The following is a 16,131-nucleotide window of genomic DNA, read 5'->3' as shown; positions in this document are numbered from 1 at the left end:
GCGTGGCCTGCCATGGTGGCCAGAAGCAAGAACCAGTGAAAACTGGTCATTCTTACTCTCTGTGGGCAAAAGTTTCAGCCAGGCCAAGGGCACATGAAGGAATCCAAGGCCGACTGCCAAAGACCGGAGGTAAAAAGACGCTGGAGGAGTTCAGAAGTTCAGGCAAATAAAAGAGGATTATCGTTCAAGGCTTCTGTGAACCAGAGAGAAGGTGAACTGACAGGCAGCCCTGGGCGTGGCCCGGGGTGGGGCGGGGCGGGGCGGGGCAGGGGGGAGGGGAGGAGAGCGGCCCTGAGCCGGAGCTCGGAGCTCTGCAGGGTGGTGTGTGCTTGCAGCTGGCAGGCGGGCCGCCTCAGGTAAGCCGATTGAGGCGGGCCAGGCTTGCTTCTCTCGAAGCGCTTCATCAACCAAATTAGCTCCTAAAAAAAGACCAGGCTGGAGAGGACGGTGGGCTGGAGGCAGGCAGGCTCCATTTTTCCAGTCCTGGAGAGAAAATTTCCTTCTGCCGTGGCCTTGCCATTTTTTTCTGCTGTGGTTAACAAAAAAAAAAATGTGTAAGTGCTAGATGTGTACGCGTAAACATGCATGCACTGCACAGATATACGCGTGCACGTGTACACAAATGTGTGAACACACACTTCCGTTTTACAGGAAACCGCGCTTGATTAGAAAAGGCGTGCAGAGGGCCCTGTGGAACAAAGGAAGGCAAGGAGGTAGGACTGCGTTCCCCGCGGCCCCCCCCTTCCGGGGACCCCCCTCCTTCCACGGAGTCTGGGGCGGTAGGAGATAATGAAAAAGATGGAGAGGTAGTAAGTGCGGAGTAGGCAGGGCGAATCAGGGAGTTAAATTACTGCCCAGGACGGGAGACAAATCTACAGGGAGATATTGACAGCGAGGAAGAGGGAGGGGAATCTTTGTAAATGAGGAGTGTGGGAGATCACATGGGGAGACACACACACACACACACACACACACACACACACTAAAAATAAAATCTAAAAAGGAGAGGTGAGGCAGGTCCTAATGAAAGCCTGAAGCCTGAAGGACCATGGAGGGAAGGGGAGGAAGTCAAAATAGTAATTTTCAATATTTGGTCATGGGGTTTTGATGCATTCTTAAAAATTTGAAATGACAGCCAAAAGTGAATTCAGGGATATATTTTTTAAAAGCACGATGTATTTGCTCTATTTCTCCCGATCTCTTTCTCTGTACACACACACGCACACACATGCATGCCCCCACACGCTCAAATATTCTTTTTCTGAAACATTTGCAGACATGATACTTCAGTGTGTATTTCCTAGGAGTAACAACATTCCCCTACTAGCTGGCAAAACCATTATCCTACCTAAGAAAACCAGTACTAATTCCATAGGATCTAATGGACAGTCATATCAGCAACGCTGATATGTGTTTTTGTTTTTGTTGTTTATTTGTTTTAACATCAGTCCAATCAAGGTCACCCACCACATGTGTTTATTTTGTCTCTTGGGAGCCTATAGACTTTTTAGCCCAACCTCGTCATTTTGGGCATGAGAAAAATACTGTTGGGATAAGGTGATTTGCTCAAGGCCATTACACTGAGCACATGCTCCATTTTACTTAAGTGGGATTTGGTGGTTAAGATAGCTTTAGATTTTAAAATAATTTAGGGGCACCTGGGTGGCTCAGTCGGTCGAGCGTCCAACTCTTGATTTCATCTCCGGTCATGATCTCACGGTTTGTGGGTTCGAGCCCCTCGTCGCCACTTGGGATTGTCTCTCTCTCCCTCTCTGTCCCTCTCCTGCACGCATATGTGCTCTATCTCAAAATAAATAAACTTAAAAAAGTTGTTTTATCAATGACAGGTATCAAAACTGTCATCTTAGTGCAGGGGTCACGACTCCTCTCGGCATGTGTCAGACAGCATATGGGACATGTGCATTCCGTAGCTTCCAGGAGCCCCATGATGACGGTGTGGGGAGCCTCAACCGTCCCTGTCACGCGGGAGAGGCTCAGAGCCCTTGGCCAGCCTGCCTGAGGGCCGGGGGCTGGCAGGAGACCCAGATGGGACTTCTCGGAAACTCTTTACCAACTTTCCTGCTCCGACACGCCAGAGCGCCCACACACGGTGCTGCTTCTGGGTGTATGTCAAGACATTATTTGTAAACTGCATGCAAGTTTTTTTTTTTTATGTTTATTTATTTTTGAGAGAGAGAGAGAGAAAGAGCGAGAGAGAGCATGAGCAGGGGAGGGACAGAGAGAGGAAGACACAGAATCCAAAGCAGGTTCCAGGCTCTGAGCTATCAGCACAGAGCCTGACGCAGGGCTCGAACCCACGAACCGTGAGATCACAACCTGAGCCGAAGTTGGACACCTAACCAACCGAGTCATCCAGGTGCCCCTGCATGCAACTTTTTGAGTGAAGTTTGAACAATAGGGGGGGTGCGCTCTCAGCAGCTAATTCAGTAGTTGGCCCTGGAGTCCTTCAGACGCCACTCTGAAGAGAGAAAAAATGGCAACTCGAGGTAAAATCTCTAGCCTTTGACGCTCCGGCCAGTGCAGCCTAATGGGGATTGCAGGCCACGTTTTGGCAACAAAGGGAGACTCTAGAACACTAGTAACACTAAGAGGAGGAACAGATTATGCAAACGAGAAATACTGTTTGTGTTACCAGGTAAATTATACGAAGGTGCCAGGAAGGTTAGGGTAGATACTATGCTTTATTTACCCTTCTGTTCCCAGGACTTTTTTTTTTTTAGGTTTTTTTTTTTATTGTTGTTGTTTTAAAGTTTATTTATTTATTTGGAGAGCGAGAGAGAGAATGAGCTGGGGAGGGGCAGGGAGAGAGAGGGAGAGAGGATCCCAAGCAGGCTTCTGTCAACACAGAGCCCGATGCGGGGCTCGAATCCACGAACTGTGAGAACATGACCCGGGCTGAAGTCAAGAGTCGGGTGCTTAACCCCCTGACCCACCCAGGCGGGCCCCCCACCCCGCCGCCCCTCCCCTGCCCCCCCCACACCCCGTTCCCAGGATTTAATGAATAATTCAGAATACACGTAGGTATTCTGGTAATACTTAGTTTCAGCAAATGTTTCCTGAAAGCATTCTGCGTGCCAGGTACTGTGCTGGTCCCTGCCCCGAGGTGAGAAACAGACAGGTTATTTCTACTGTGTTTGATACACAGAATGGACAAGGGGGTGAGGACTTGGTGTCATGGGCGTGAAGGAAAATCACCTGATACAGGCTAGGGAGGGGGCAGGAAAGGCTCTCTGTTGAGGCTGAAGGGGAAGTACCATTTCAGGTTTGCTGAACTGAATGGGTGAATTTTCTTCCAAGTAGCTTAAAGCCAGAAGGCACAGTAAGCCATTTACACAGACCTTTCTTATTTGAATTGGCAAATGATATTTACAGTCCATGAGCTGCAAGAAACCGGTAGCCTGTGTGTAGGAAACCGAGGGACCAGGGCAGGGAGGTACACCCTTTTGCACCTTTTGAATGGTTGCCTCGTTTTTTTGAGTCATTAGAAATGAATGTACGTTCTCGACGTAAGGTCGCTGCAGGGAACGGACAGGGCAGGATGTAACCACATCATCCGCAGTTTAGTAAAATTTGAGGATGCCGTGGAATTGACATGGTCTAGGGAAGGGAACCATGATTTCCAGTCTGCGGCCCCTCTGGGCTTCTTCCAGGTCCAAAGATGGAGCCCCCGTTGGTGAAGCTATTGGAAGGAAAGAATGAGAGTGAACCGATTCATTAACAATCTTGGCAGCGTCTAAAAGAAAACCTCTACAGAAATGGAGAGAAAATCTGGCAACAGAAGAAGAGAAAAGAAGATCCTTGGGAATATGGCACATGCATCCCTGAAGCAATTAATCAGTGTTTTGCCACCCTTGGTTTCATATGGTGGTTGTGTTGCCAGTGTGAACCACAGAAAGATTAGTTTTGATGAGGAAGTTTTGTTCAGGCCACGTGTCTAACCTGTGTACAAGAGGGTTAACAGTACTGTGTTAGAGAGTGTTTCAAGTGTGAATTTTTTTTTTGGAGTGATATATATATTTTTTAATTTATTAATTAAAAAAAAATGTTAACGTTTAGTTTTGAGAAAGAGTATGAATGGAGGAGGGGCAGAGAGAGAGAGAGAGGGAGACAGAATCCCAAGCAGGATCCGCACCATCAGCGTGGAGCCTGATGCAGGGCTGGAACCCACACACCGTGAGATCATGACCTGAGCGGAAATGAAGAGTCGGATCCGCCCAGGCGCCCCTGTATGAGCATATTTTTTAAAAATACATACAAAAGAATAAATACAAGAAAATGCATACAGGAGTATTAGGAGAGAATCATGTAGGGAAGTCACTTTCCTGGTCAAGAATCCATAAATGCACTTCTTGTCCAGGTGTTTGAGGCCTTCTATAATCTTGCCAGCACGTGGTGCTATTTTAGGGAGGGAGATGGTGGCCGAGGAAGGAAAGAACATACTAGAACATACTGGAAAGACTTTGCGGGGGAGGTAGCAGGAGGAGAAGTTAGAGGCTGGGCAGTTGATTTATAAGAGTTGGTTGCACTACTGGGTCTGGTATGTTTGGTGAGAATGGGGTAGTACTGGGGTCACCAACCTGGTGAGGATACTTTGGGCCATCCTGTGAAAAGCCTTTGTTAGCAGGCTGAGAAATTCGTACTCAACTAGAGCAGCCATTAGGACCCACCGAAGGCCTTCGAGCGGCAGAGTGACCCTGAAGCGTGTAATCTCAGAGCTGAAAGAAGACGTAAAGGCCTTTGCTTTCACGCCGAGTTTGACCTCTCTGTGCCTAGTGCGGGCTTGGCTCTTGCTTTCTCACTGCCGTGTGCGTTAAATGAGATGATACTTACAAAGCACTCAGCTCAGGGGTTCCCGTAGAATGAAGCTCAATAAACGTTGACCGATATGGTCACTGTCATCATGAATCTGGTTCCCATTTAGGAAGGTTTTCCTTAAGCCTCTTTCCACATTTGTCTTATGTGAGGACAGCCTTTTCTTCAGACGGAATATATCGCTGGTTTCTTCCCCCCACTCCTCATTTTTTTACCTTTTTTTTTTTTTTAAGTTTTTATTTCTTGTGAGAGAGAGAGAACGAGCAGGGGAGGGGCAGAGGGGGCAGGGGAACAGAGAATCTGAAGCAGTCTGACGGCAGAGAGTCCAATGGTGCGGCTCAGACTCACCAATTGTGACCTGAGCTGAAAGTGGGCAGTTAACCAACTGAGCCACCAAGGTGCCCCTCTTTTCCCATTCTAACTCTGATCCTTGTAAAGTGCGGTACACAGAACCCACTTGTGTGATTTCACCTGACCAGAGTTAAGCCTCTCCATTCTATCATTCTACAGACAGTGACTGAATTGGAAGAAAAAAAAAAGAACAAACACAAGAAACAAACTAAGATTTTTGTAGGCAGCCTCATCAGACTGAATAGAATACTGATTTATCAAAAAAAAATTTTTTTTTAACGTTTAATTATTTTTGAGAGACCGAGAGAAACAGACCATGAGCAGGGGAGGGGCAGAGAAAGAGAGGGAGACACAGAATTTGAAGCAGGCTCCAGGCTCCGAGCTGTCAGCACAGAGCCCGATGCGGGGCTCAAGCTCATGAACTGTGAGATCATGACCTGAGCCGAAGTCGGACGCTCAACCCACGGAGCCACCCAGGCGCCCCTGAATATAATACCGATGGAAATTCCTAAGCCATTCCCACATGCCCTCCTGCTGAGCTACAACCCTTTCCACTCTGCTTGCACTTGGGCCCTGTACAAAGCCTCAGATTGCTTCATGATGACGTTTCCTCTTATTGTTGGGAACAATTGTCAAAGGCCTTGAAATGGGCAAAACAATCACTGAGTTTCTTTGAAGGGATTGCTGGGCGTTATCTGGCAGATTCTTCTGGGTTGCCTGCTTTGACAGAGGTCTGTGCCTTTCACTGTTTTCGACTAAACTATTTTGCGACTGTGAGTTATAGAAAGCCCATCGCAATGCAAATCTTGTCCACCGAGAAATAGAAATGAATTTTGTCCGGTGGACGTGCGATTGATTTCCACCCTGTGAAAGAGGCTGCCAATCTTACATCTAGTAGCAAAATTATTTCACCATTTCTAATTGCTTTTATGTGTGTCTATTCTTTGGGTACTGCTTGAACCGGTAACATTTTGTAATATTTCACTGCCTCTGTGACCAATTAATGAATAGTTAATTGATGGACACATGTCTATTTTATATTTGTATAAGAACCCTGATTGTTGCTTAAAAATAATGTTTAGGGGTGCCAGGGTGGCTCAGTGAGTTGAGTGTCCAACTCTTGATTTTGGCTCAGTCATGATCTCATGGTTGTGGGATCGAGGCCCACATCGAGCCCCATGCTAAGCATGGAGCCTATTTGGGATTCTCTCTCTCTGTCTCTCTGAATCTCTTTCTCTTTCTCTCTGCCAAAAAGAAATAAACATTAAAAAAAATCTTTAACGCTGATTTTCTCACGTCGTCACAGCTGGCGAGGCATGAACAGGGCAAAAATGGAAACTAAACAAACAGTAAAGACCCTGTTTGAGATTGAAATGGGTCTGCTAACCCGTATCTCTAAGTGAAGTTGTTCAACCAGTTACTAATCCATTTAATCATACTGATACGATTCTACTTGCAAACAGGCTGTCCCTAAGTGTGATTTTCTTAAGTCCAAAGTGATTAAGAGGGGTTAAAACCTGCTGTCCCCAGTGATCATTCCCACCAAGGATGAGCAGAGGTCAGATTTTATAACTTTAAAATCAGTCATAGATTTCTCCTCCTTGCTCATTTACATTTTAATGGATACCCTTTGCCAGGATAGATTAGTTTTACCTACACTGAAAATCCTTAATGATCTTGTTGAATGGAACTGAGCAGGAGAAATATATTGCTCTGGAGAAGGGGAATTTGGGGGTTGGTTAGTAGAAACAGAATGTGTTAAGTGGGTAAAGTTAAGGCCTGTTACAGGCCGCCGAGACTTGGTGGAGGAACAGATACGGTGATGAGGAGGTGGCCGCAGTGATGGCATTTTTGGCTACATGACAATGAGCCCACTGAGAATGCCGTTGGGCTGAATGAATGGAGGAGACGGCATAAGGGACACTCAATGGTGCCGGCGCTCTCCTCCCTGGAAACAGGGCCCTTCCCGCGTGCTCGTGATGTTATAATGATAAAGTAAGCACGCGAATCTGGTCTCAAGCAAGCCTGCGTCTAGGGATGGCACCCCGGCAGAAGGAGAGGAGGGTTCAGCAGTCAGAGGACGAGATGCTGGACAGGAAAGAATGAGTTAGGAGAACAGGAACTGACGAGGCAGGCTGGGCGCTGGAGACCTTGGGTACTGCCTACCAGTAGCTTCTCCCAGTTTGGGTCGGTGGGTCTGAGTACATGATAGTCTGAAGTATGGCTCCACCATGCCTCACCATGGCCATCGGTGCACCAAAGCTACATCTGTTTAGAAGGAACAAGAGAGATGAGACAACAAGTTGTGGTTAGTGTGCAGGACATTCCTTAGCACCTGCTGCCTTCAAATGCAGAAACTGCTGACAATGGCGTTGTGACGCCCACTTGACCGCAGTTGATCGTGGGTGAAGCCGTCGAACTCTCACTCCGTCCGCATCTATGAAAGGTCTTCTGCTGAAAAGCTTCCGTGTTCTGTTTTAGCCCACACTCTCGACCTTCTCCCCGAGGATGATGAGAGAGGGACTTATTTAATGTCTTGCTAAAGTCCTGACTCGGTGAGTTTAATACTTTTTTCTAATTTACTGGGGTAGCTGTAGAAAGAAATTAAATTAACTGGGGCACCTGGGTGGTTCAGTCGGTTGAGCGTCCAACTTTGGTTCAGGTCATGAACTCCTGGATGTGAGTTCGAGCCCCGCGTCGGGCTCTGTGCTGACAGCTCAGGGCCTGGAGCCTCCATGGATCCTGTGTCTCCGTCTCTCTCTGTTGCTCCCCCTCTTTCTCTCTCTCTCTCCCTCTCTCTCTCAAAAATTAAGATTTAAAAAAAGTTTTTTAAAAAAGAAAGAAATTAAGTTAATCTGACATAACACAGCTGTGCCTTAGAACGGTTAATTTGTCATCGGCGTGTAGGGTGTATGGAGGGGGAGAGAGAGGGCAGGAAGGAGTGTCAGGGAGATGGCACTTGTTGGCAGTTGTGCCCTTGACAATGGCAGTTGACTGTGTAAGAGGCTACAGGGGTGGAGAAGTATGAGCTGAGTGAAGGCTTCAGACAGAGCAACTGAAAGGCCATTGGCAGTCTTGGGGTGGAGGGGGCGAGCTGGATTAAGGAAGGAGTAGGTGGGTAGGGCATGGAGACAACGGGTGTAAACCAGTCATACGAGCGGATTGGTGTGAAGAGAAGGCGAGACGGGCTGGGTAGCAGGACTGGGAAGGAGGGTTGTTTTTAGAATTGGGGACTTTGGGGACAGTCATAAAAACAGGGAAGGAATGAATGAATCTGGAAAGACTGAAGACGTGAGCAGAGAAGGGAGAGAACTGGTGAAGTGGAACCCTGGGGAGGTTGGAAGGGGCGCCATTAGGAGCATGAGCACATGGAAGGAGGAGCCATGGGAAGGAAGGAGGACGCTTGTTTCTGAGAAGAAAGGTGACGGCTTGGATGGGCAGTCAAGAAAACGTAGGCGTAAAGTGAAGGCGTGTTGGAATAGGTCATTTCAGATGCTGTCAAAATTTTTTTAAGGCAAGGCAAACCTGAGGATGAGGAGTGGGGAGAGGTGGGGACCCAGTTAACCGCCCACTCGAGTGCCTTAATGTTGCCCTTGCTCCTTAGTGCCCTCAGGCCCTTGACCCTCCATTATGTCCAACCTGCTCAACTCTACTTCGGGGAGACAGATTTCCTGTGTTCGTGGCATTTACATTCCGCTGAGGTTGTCAGACAGAAAGTAGTGGTGGTGACAATATGTTATTATTATAATAAAACAGAACTGTGAACAAATACGAGGCAGGGTAAGAGTATAGAGGATGCTGGAGAAAGGATAGTGGTTATCTCATGATGGGAGCATTACAGATAGTTTGTTTTTTTCTTTGTATTTTTCTCCGTTTGCTAAATTATTTGCAGTAAAATACACTCCTGTAATAGAAAAAATAAAAGTGATCTGGAGAAGTGTTCTATCAAGTTGGAGGTTTTAGACTTCTTTTCACATTCTACATAGTTTTTTTTTTTTAAGATTTTTTAAAAATTTATTTATTTTGTGAGAGAGAGAGAATTCCAAGCAGTCTCTGTGCTGTCAGCGCAGAGCCTGATGTGGGGATCAATCCCATGAACCGTGAGATCATGACCTGAGCCAAAACTAAGAGTCAGATGCTTAACTCACGGAGCCACCCAGGCGCCCTTGCCTAATTTGGTTCCGTTTTGTTTTGTTTTTTACAAAGTTCTCTTTGGTTTGTCGTTTCCTGATCCACCATGTACGCTGAGTGAATTTCATGGGGAGAACAGGAAGGTTGAAAGGACAGGTGTGTCTTTATTTACCTTAGTGTGTAGGCAGAGTGTTAGAAACCGAAGGCTAATCAGATAGCTCTTGGGAAGATGTGGTTTGGCAGAGTGGCAAATAATGCCTTGGGCAGCTGGGGTCCCACCTGGTTTCCACTCCTCCTCGGTTTTTACGTGTCTGTCACCACAATTAAAAAGAGCACCTCCAGGATCGTCGGAATCCACAGCCTCCACCATGGGTCCCGGTGGCCCAGCCTCGAGGCTCTGTCTCAGTGAGGATAATGGTTGACAGACCCCACCAGCAGAGCCCTGATGCCCGCCCAGGGCCACCGCGGGAAGGTATTCTGCAGCCCCTGGCTCGGAGCCTGCGGCACCCGTCTGTAACTTGATTAGCAGTTAGAGAGTTCAGAGAGCCAAGTCAGGTAAAGGCGATAAGTGGATAAGAGGCCGCTCTGGAATTCAGCATAGAAAATAAGAGGAATTGAAACCAGCTGTAGGCCGTGTTATGGGAGAAACACCATAAGATGAGATGTTGGAGACAGATGCCGGGGCCAGAGAGTAACGTTCTGTAGGTTCTCGGCACTTCCTGCTGTTCGATCACTACGTGTCACTTGTTCAGATGTAGACGTTCTCCGGGCATCCTGTTTTTTTCCATCTCTGGAAATACTCTTCAGCACATTATCTCCCCGCCCAGTAGATTCCATGAGTAGATACAAGGATGAAAATGTTAATTCTGGGCTAGGGGTGCCAAGCTTAAGAAGACCCGGTTCCGGCCCTCAGGGGAAGAGTGCGGTAGGAGGTTGGGCCCGGAGCCAGGAGAAGGACAAGACACGGGAGGCCGTGGACACGGGAATGTGGGCCCTAATGCAAGCGTAATTTCCATAAACTCTACAGTTCAAACATGCATGAGTTTTTAGTGTTGCGTTCATAGGGAGAATTGTCTTTGGGATATCATTAATTGAATCCATTCCACAACCTACCTTTTCGTAAGAGGACACCACTGACTGACTCACTGATGACACACACGCTGGTCAAGCACAGAGTGGGTCCCCCTGCCAGCTGTCAGCCCTGGACCCATACTCTAGTGCTGTGGAATTTAGAAGTCACATGAGTCGGGGGGTGCCTGGGTGGCTCAGCTGGTTAAGCATCTGGCTCTTGCTCTGGGCTCAGGTCATGATGTCACAGCTCATGAATTCGAGCCGACATCGGGCTCTGCGCTGACAGTATGGAGCCTGCTTGGGGTTCCCTCTTCCCCTCTCTCTCTCTGCCCCTCCCCTGCTCCCACTCATGAGCTCTCTCTCTCTCTCTCTCTCTGTCTCTCAAAATAAATAAATAAACTTAAGAAAAAAAGTTGAGTGGATCAACTATGCAGTGAATTATTGTATTGTGGTTAGTGAACTGTAACACAAGAATAAGGGTTTACGTCAATGCATTTGTTTCCTGTTGCTGCCATAACAAATCGCCACAAGCCTGGTGGCTCAAAGCAACACAGATTTATTATCTTCCAGTCCTGGAGGTCAGGAGTCCGAAAGGAGCCCTAGGGGGCTGAAATCCAGACATCATCAGGGTTGCTTTCCTTCCAGAAGTTCTGGAGGAGAATCTGGTTTGTTTGTTTTTTTAAATTTTTTTCAACGTTTTTAATTTATTTTTGGGACAGAGAGAGACAGAGCATGAACGGGGGAGGGGCAGAGAGAGAGGGAGACACAGAATCGGGAACAGGCTCCAGGCTCCGAGCCATCAGCCCAGAGCCGGACGCGGGGCTCGAACTCACGGACCGCGAGATCGTGACCTGGCTGAAGTCGGACGCTTAACTGACTGCGCCACCCAGGCGCCCCAGAATCTGGTTTTTTAGCTCTTCCACCTTCTAGAGGCTGCCCACATTCCCTGACTCCCGGTCCCTTCCTCCTTCTCAAAGCACATTGCTTCAGTCTCTGCTTCTGTCCTCACTTCTCTTTTTCCTGACTGACCCTCTTGCCTCCCTCTTTATTTCCATTGTCATTTAAAATTTGTTTTCTTTAAATTTTTTTTTTTTTGAGAGAGAGAGGAAGAGAGAGAGAGAGACAGTGTGAGCAAAGGAGGGGCGGAGAGAGAGGGAGACACAGAATCCGAAGCAGGCTCCAGGCTCTGCGCTGTCAGCACAGAACCCAACGTGGGGCTCAAACTCACAAACCGTGAGATCATGACCTGAGCTGAGGTCGGACGCGCAACCAACTAAGGCACCCAGGTGCCCCTCCATTGTCATCGAATATATATATCATGTAAAATGTATCACTTAACCATTTTTTAAAGTGTACTTCTCAGTGGCGTGAGTTACGTTCCCAAGGTAGTGCAGTCACCACTCTTTCCAAAACCCTTCATTCCACAAGTGGAAGCTGTGTACATGTTGAGCAGTAACCCCTATTCCTTCCTCCCCCAGCTGATGGTGACCACACATTCATGTGCTGCCTCTATGCGTTTGCCCTTCTACATACTTCGTGTACGTGGAGTCATGCGGTATGTCTTCAAGCTTCATCCAAGTCGAGCATGTTCTAGAACTTCATTCCTTTTATGGCTGAGTAATATTCCATTCCATATATACGTATATATATATATATATGTATATATATATATATATATATACATATATATATATTCCATATACATAAACACACACCACATTTCTTTATCCTTTTGTCTGTTGATGGACCCTTGGTTTGTTTCCATTGTTTGGCTGTTGTGAATAATGTTGCTGTGAATACTGGAGTATCAGTATCTGTTTAAGTTCCTGTTTTTGTTTTTCATTCTTTTGGGCACCCTATATATATATATACACTATATATATATATACACTGTATATATATACTATATATAGTATATATAATATAGTATATATAATATAGTATATATATAATTATATATACTATACTATATATATAGAGTATATATATATATTATACTATATATATATACTATATTATATAGTATAATTATATATACTATACTATATATATATACTATATATATATATATTATACTATATATATATACTATAGTATATATACTATATATATACTATATATTATATATAGAGTATATATAATATATATATACTATAGTATAATATAGTATATATATATACTATATATATACTATATTATATATAATATATATAGTATAGTATATATATATATAGTATATATATACTATAAATATATACATATATACTATAATATACATACTATATATATATACTATATATGTAGTATATATAGTGTATATATATATAGTATATATATGCTATATATAGTATATTAGTATATAGTATATGCTATATACTAATATACTATATATAGTATATAATATACTAATGTAGTATATTAGTATATATATAGTATATTTATATATATAGTATATATAGTATATATATAGTATATAGTATATATATAGTATATATATATATACTATATAATAGTATATATATATATACTGTAGTATATTAGTATATATATATATATACTATTATATAGTATATATATATATTATATGTATGTGTATATACATACACCTAGGAGTAGGATTCTGGGATTCGGTGAAAATTCTATGTTTAGATTTTTTTTAAACTAGGCTCCACATTCCATACCCAACGTGGGGCTTGAACTCAGGACACTGAGATCAAAAGTCACATGCTCTACAGACTGAGCCAGCCAGAGGCCCCTATGTTTAGGTTGTTTTTTTTTTTTAATGTTTTTATTTATTTTTGAGACAGAGAGAGACAGAGCATGAGCAGGGGAAGGGCAGAGAGAGGGGGAGACACAGAATCTGAAGCAGGCTCCACGCTCTGAGCTGTCAGCACAGAGCCCGACGCGGGGCTCGAATTCACAGAGTGGGAGATCATGACCTGAGCTGAAGTCAGACGCTTAACTGACTGAGCCACCCAGGCGTCCCAGTTTTTTTTTTTTTTCTAATGTTTATTTATTTATTTTGAGAGAGGGAGGGAGCACGAGCCAGGGAGGGGCAGAGAGAGAGGAAGAGAGAGAATCCCAAGCAGGCTCCGTGCTGTCAGTGCAGAGCCTGACGCAGGGATTGAACTCACAAACCGGGAGATCATGACCTGAGCCAAAACCAAGGGTCAGACGCTTAACCGACTGAGCCACTCAGGTGCCCCACTATGCTTAGATTTTTGAGGAGCTGCCGAACTGTTTTCCTTGGCAGCTACATCATTTTATGGTCCCACCAGCAGAGTACATGGGTTCCGGTCCCTCCACATCCTTGCTAACATTTGGTACTGTCCTGTTGATCACAGGTATCCTAGTGGGTGTGAAGTGGTATCTCATTGTGGTTGTGTTTTTCCCTAAAGACTAATGATGTGGACCATCCTTTCCTGTGCTTGTTAGATGTCTGCATATCTTCTTTGGAGAAATGTCCATTCAAGTCCTTTGCCCGTGTACTAATGGAGCTGTTTGTCTTTTCGTTGTTGAGTTGTAAGAGTTCTTTACATATTCTGAATTTTAATCCCATATCAGACATTTGATTTGCAGATATTTTCTCCCATTCTTGGGTTGTCTTTTCACTCTTTTGATGGTGTCCTTTGATGCACAGAAGTTTTGCCTCCCTCTTATAAGGATCCCTGTGATTATACCTAATAATCCAGGATAATCTGCCCATCTCAAGATCCTTAATGTAATCATATCTCCAAAGTGTATCGCTTTTGCCACATCAGGTAAATTTTTTAAAAATACCTTTTTTTAAAAACACTTAATTCATTTTTTTGAGAGAGAGAGCACAGACAGGGAAGGGCAGAGACAGAGGGAGACAGAATCCGACGCAGGCTCCAGGCTCTGAGCTGTCAGCACAGAGCCCGACGTGGGGCTCGAACCCATGAACTGCGAGATCATGACCTGAGCTGGAGACAGTCGCTCAACCAACTGAGCCACCCAGGCGCCCCACCACATGCGGTAATTTATTTGCAGGTTTTGATGATAGGATGTGAACACCTTTGGGGGAGCCATTATTCTGTTACGATTCTTTTCAAAAAGAAAAAATGTCTACAACGTCAGAATTGTGAACGTACTCAAATACCCACCAGCAAGTATGGCTTCTGTTCAGGTATGAAAGAAAAATCACAGACCTCTGACCTTATGTCTGAAAACCTTTGAGCCCAGTGGGGGAGCCGTGCTTCACAAACACCAGTATTTCTGTGCCCCTCCTCACCTTTTCCCTCCTAGCAAATGCTTTGCCCCATACCTATCACAGCACCCCGTATTTACGGGAAGATATGCAGACATCTAACAAGCACAGGAAAGGATGGTCCACGTCATTAGTCTTTAGGGAAAAACACAACCAGCCAAGGACACAATGGGAGGCAGCCCTCCACGAGTCAAGCGGGGAGAAACCGGCACTGCCTGCTCCTTGATCTTGGGCTTCCAGCCCCCAGAACTGTGAGAAAAGAAATACATTTGGGTTGGGTAAGCCGCCCCAGCTGTGCTATGTTGTTACGGAGGCACTGGGACTGCGCACACACATCCATTAAAAATGTGTTTGTGTCCATCTTTTGAGGATCCCAGACACCTCAGGACAGAAACAGTTATGGAGTAGTTGGGGGTAGGAAGAAGGGTACGTGCCAGGGTGGGCAGGTGGGTGACCAGTATGACCCCAGTATGACCAAGGTGACCAGCCTAAGGCTCTGTGCTTAGAGACAGTAAAGCAAGATGATATGGACTGGCTGGGTTTTTTAAAAAAAATATTTATTTTTGAGAGACAGCGCACACGTGGGGAAGGGGCAGAGAGAGAGAGAGACACGGAGAATCTGAAGCAGGCTCTGCGCTGACGACAGGGTGCCCGATGTGGGGCTCGAACCCACAAACTGCGAGATCACGACCTGAGCCGAAGTCAGAGGCTCGGCACACTGAGCCACCCAGGCGCCCCTGTTTTTCAAACTGGACTGAAACTGCCCTCCTCGGATTTCCTCTTGGAGGGCTCCATATCCGCAGTCCTTTTCTCTCGCTGGGAGCGGGTGTCACTTACCTCACGCACTTGCCCACCCAGGACATCTGACCCAGCTTGTATAACTGGAGCCAAAGGCCTTCCTGGCACAGAAAGGGGCCCAAAAGGTAAGGAGTACTTCATAGGCAACGGTGATCGATCCAGTTAAATTCTGCCTTGGGGACGAGTTGGGGTTCATACTCAACAGGAGGCTGAGGAAGGGGTCTGCCTTCTCAGTGCTGTGGGGCCTGCCTCTGCCTGGGCCTCCCTGACCCGACCAGGTCATTCGAGTGGGGACGCCCCGCTGCCTTCTGCCCTCAACACCTTGCGGGCTGCTCGGCTAGCTCAGAGGACTAGGACCTGAGCGAGGCAGGCCTTTTGCGTCCTGTCATTTGGCCCTGTCCTGTGTCTCGTCCACTTTAGTGACCCAACCTGCCCGGAGCCAGAACTGGCCTGTGGATTCCTGACAGCTGGGAATGTCTCCCTCCCTCCCTCCCTCCTTACCTTCCTTCCTTCCTTCCTTCCTTCCTTCCTTCCTTCCTTCCTTCCTTCCTTCTTTCCTTCCTTCCTTCCTTCCTTCCTTCCTTCCTTCCTTCCTTCCTTCCTTCCTTCTTTCCTTCCTTCTTTCCTTCCTTCCTTCCTTCCTTCCTTCCTTCCTTCCTTCCTCTCTTCCTTCCTCCTTCCTTCCTTCCTTCTTCCCTCTCTCTTCCTTCCTTCCTTTC

The 16,131-nt window shown here is 46.0% G+C and overlaps 1 long non-coding RNA gene across 8 annotated transcripts in view; it reads left to right on the top strand.

Annotated features, from left to right (window-relative positions):
• Positions 1-279: 279 nt before the first annotated feature.
• Positions 280-16,131, top strand: part of LOC131483771 (uncharacterized) — a 46,790-nt gene continuing 30,938 nt past the window's right edge. For 2 of the 8 annotated variants that reach the window (XR_009247903.1, XR_009247905.1), the window contains exon 1: positions 14,773-15,537. This is a non-coding gene — a long non-coding RNA (uncharacterized LOC131483771). Of the gene's footprint in view, positions 357-413; positions 553-651; positions 714-5,099; positions 7,740-14,766; positions 15,538-16,131 lie in introns of those variants that run through there. The other 6 variants (XR_009247907.1, XR_009247901.1, XR_009247906.1 and 3 more) reach the window with 6 other exon arrangements.

Source organism: Neofelis nebulosa, chromosome 8 (genome assembly GCF_028018385.1).
Source record: "Neofelis nebulosa isolate mNeoNeb1 chromosome 8, mNeoNeb1.pri, whole genome shotgun sequence".
Classification (NCBI taxonomy): Eukaryota; Metazoa; Chordata; class Mammalia; order Carnivora; family Felidae; genus Neofelis; species Neofelis nebulosa.
Note: the sequence above shows the minus strand (reverse complement) of the source record. Positions and strands in the feature narration are given on the sequence as shown.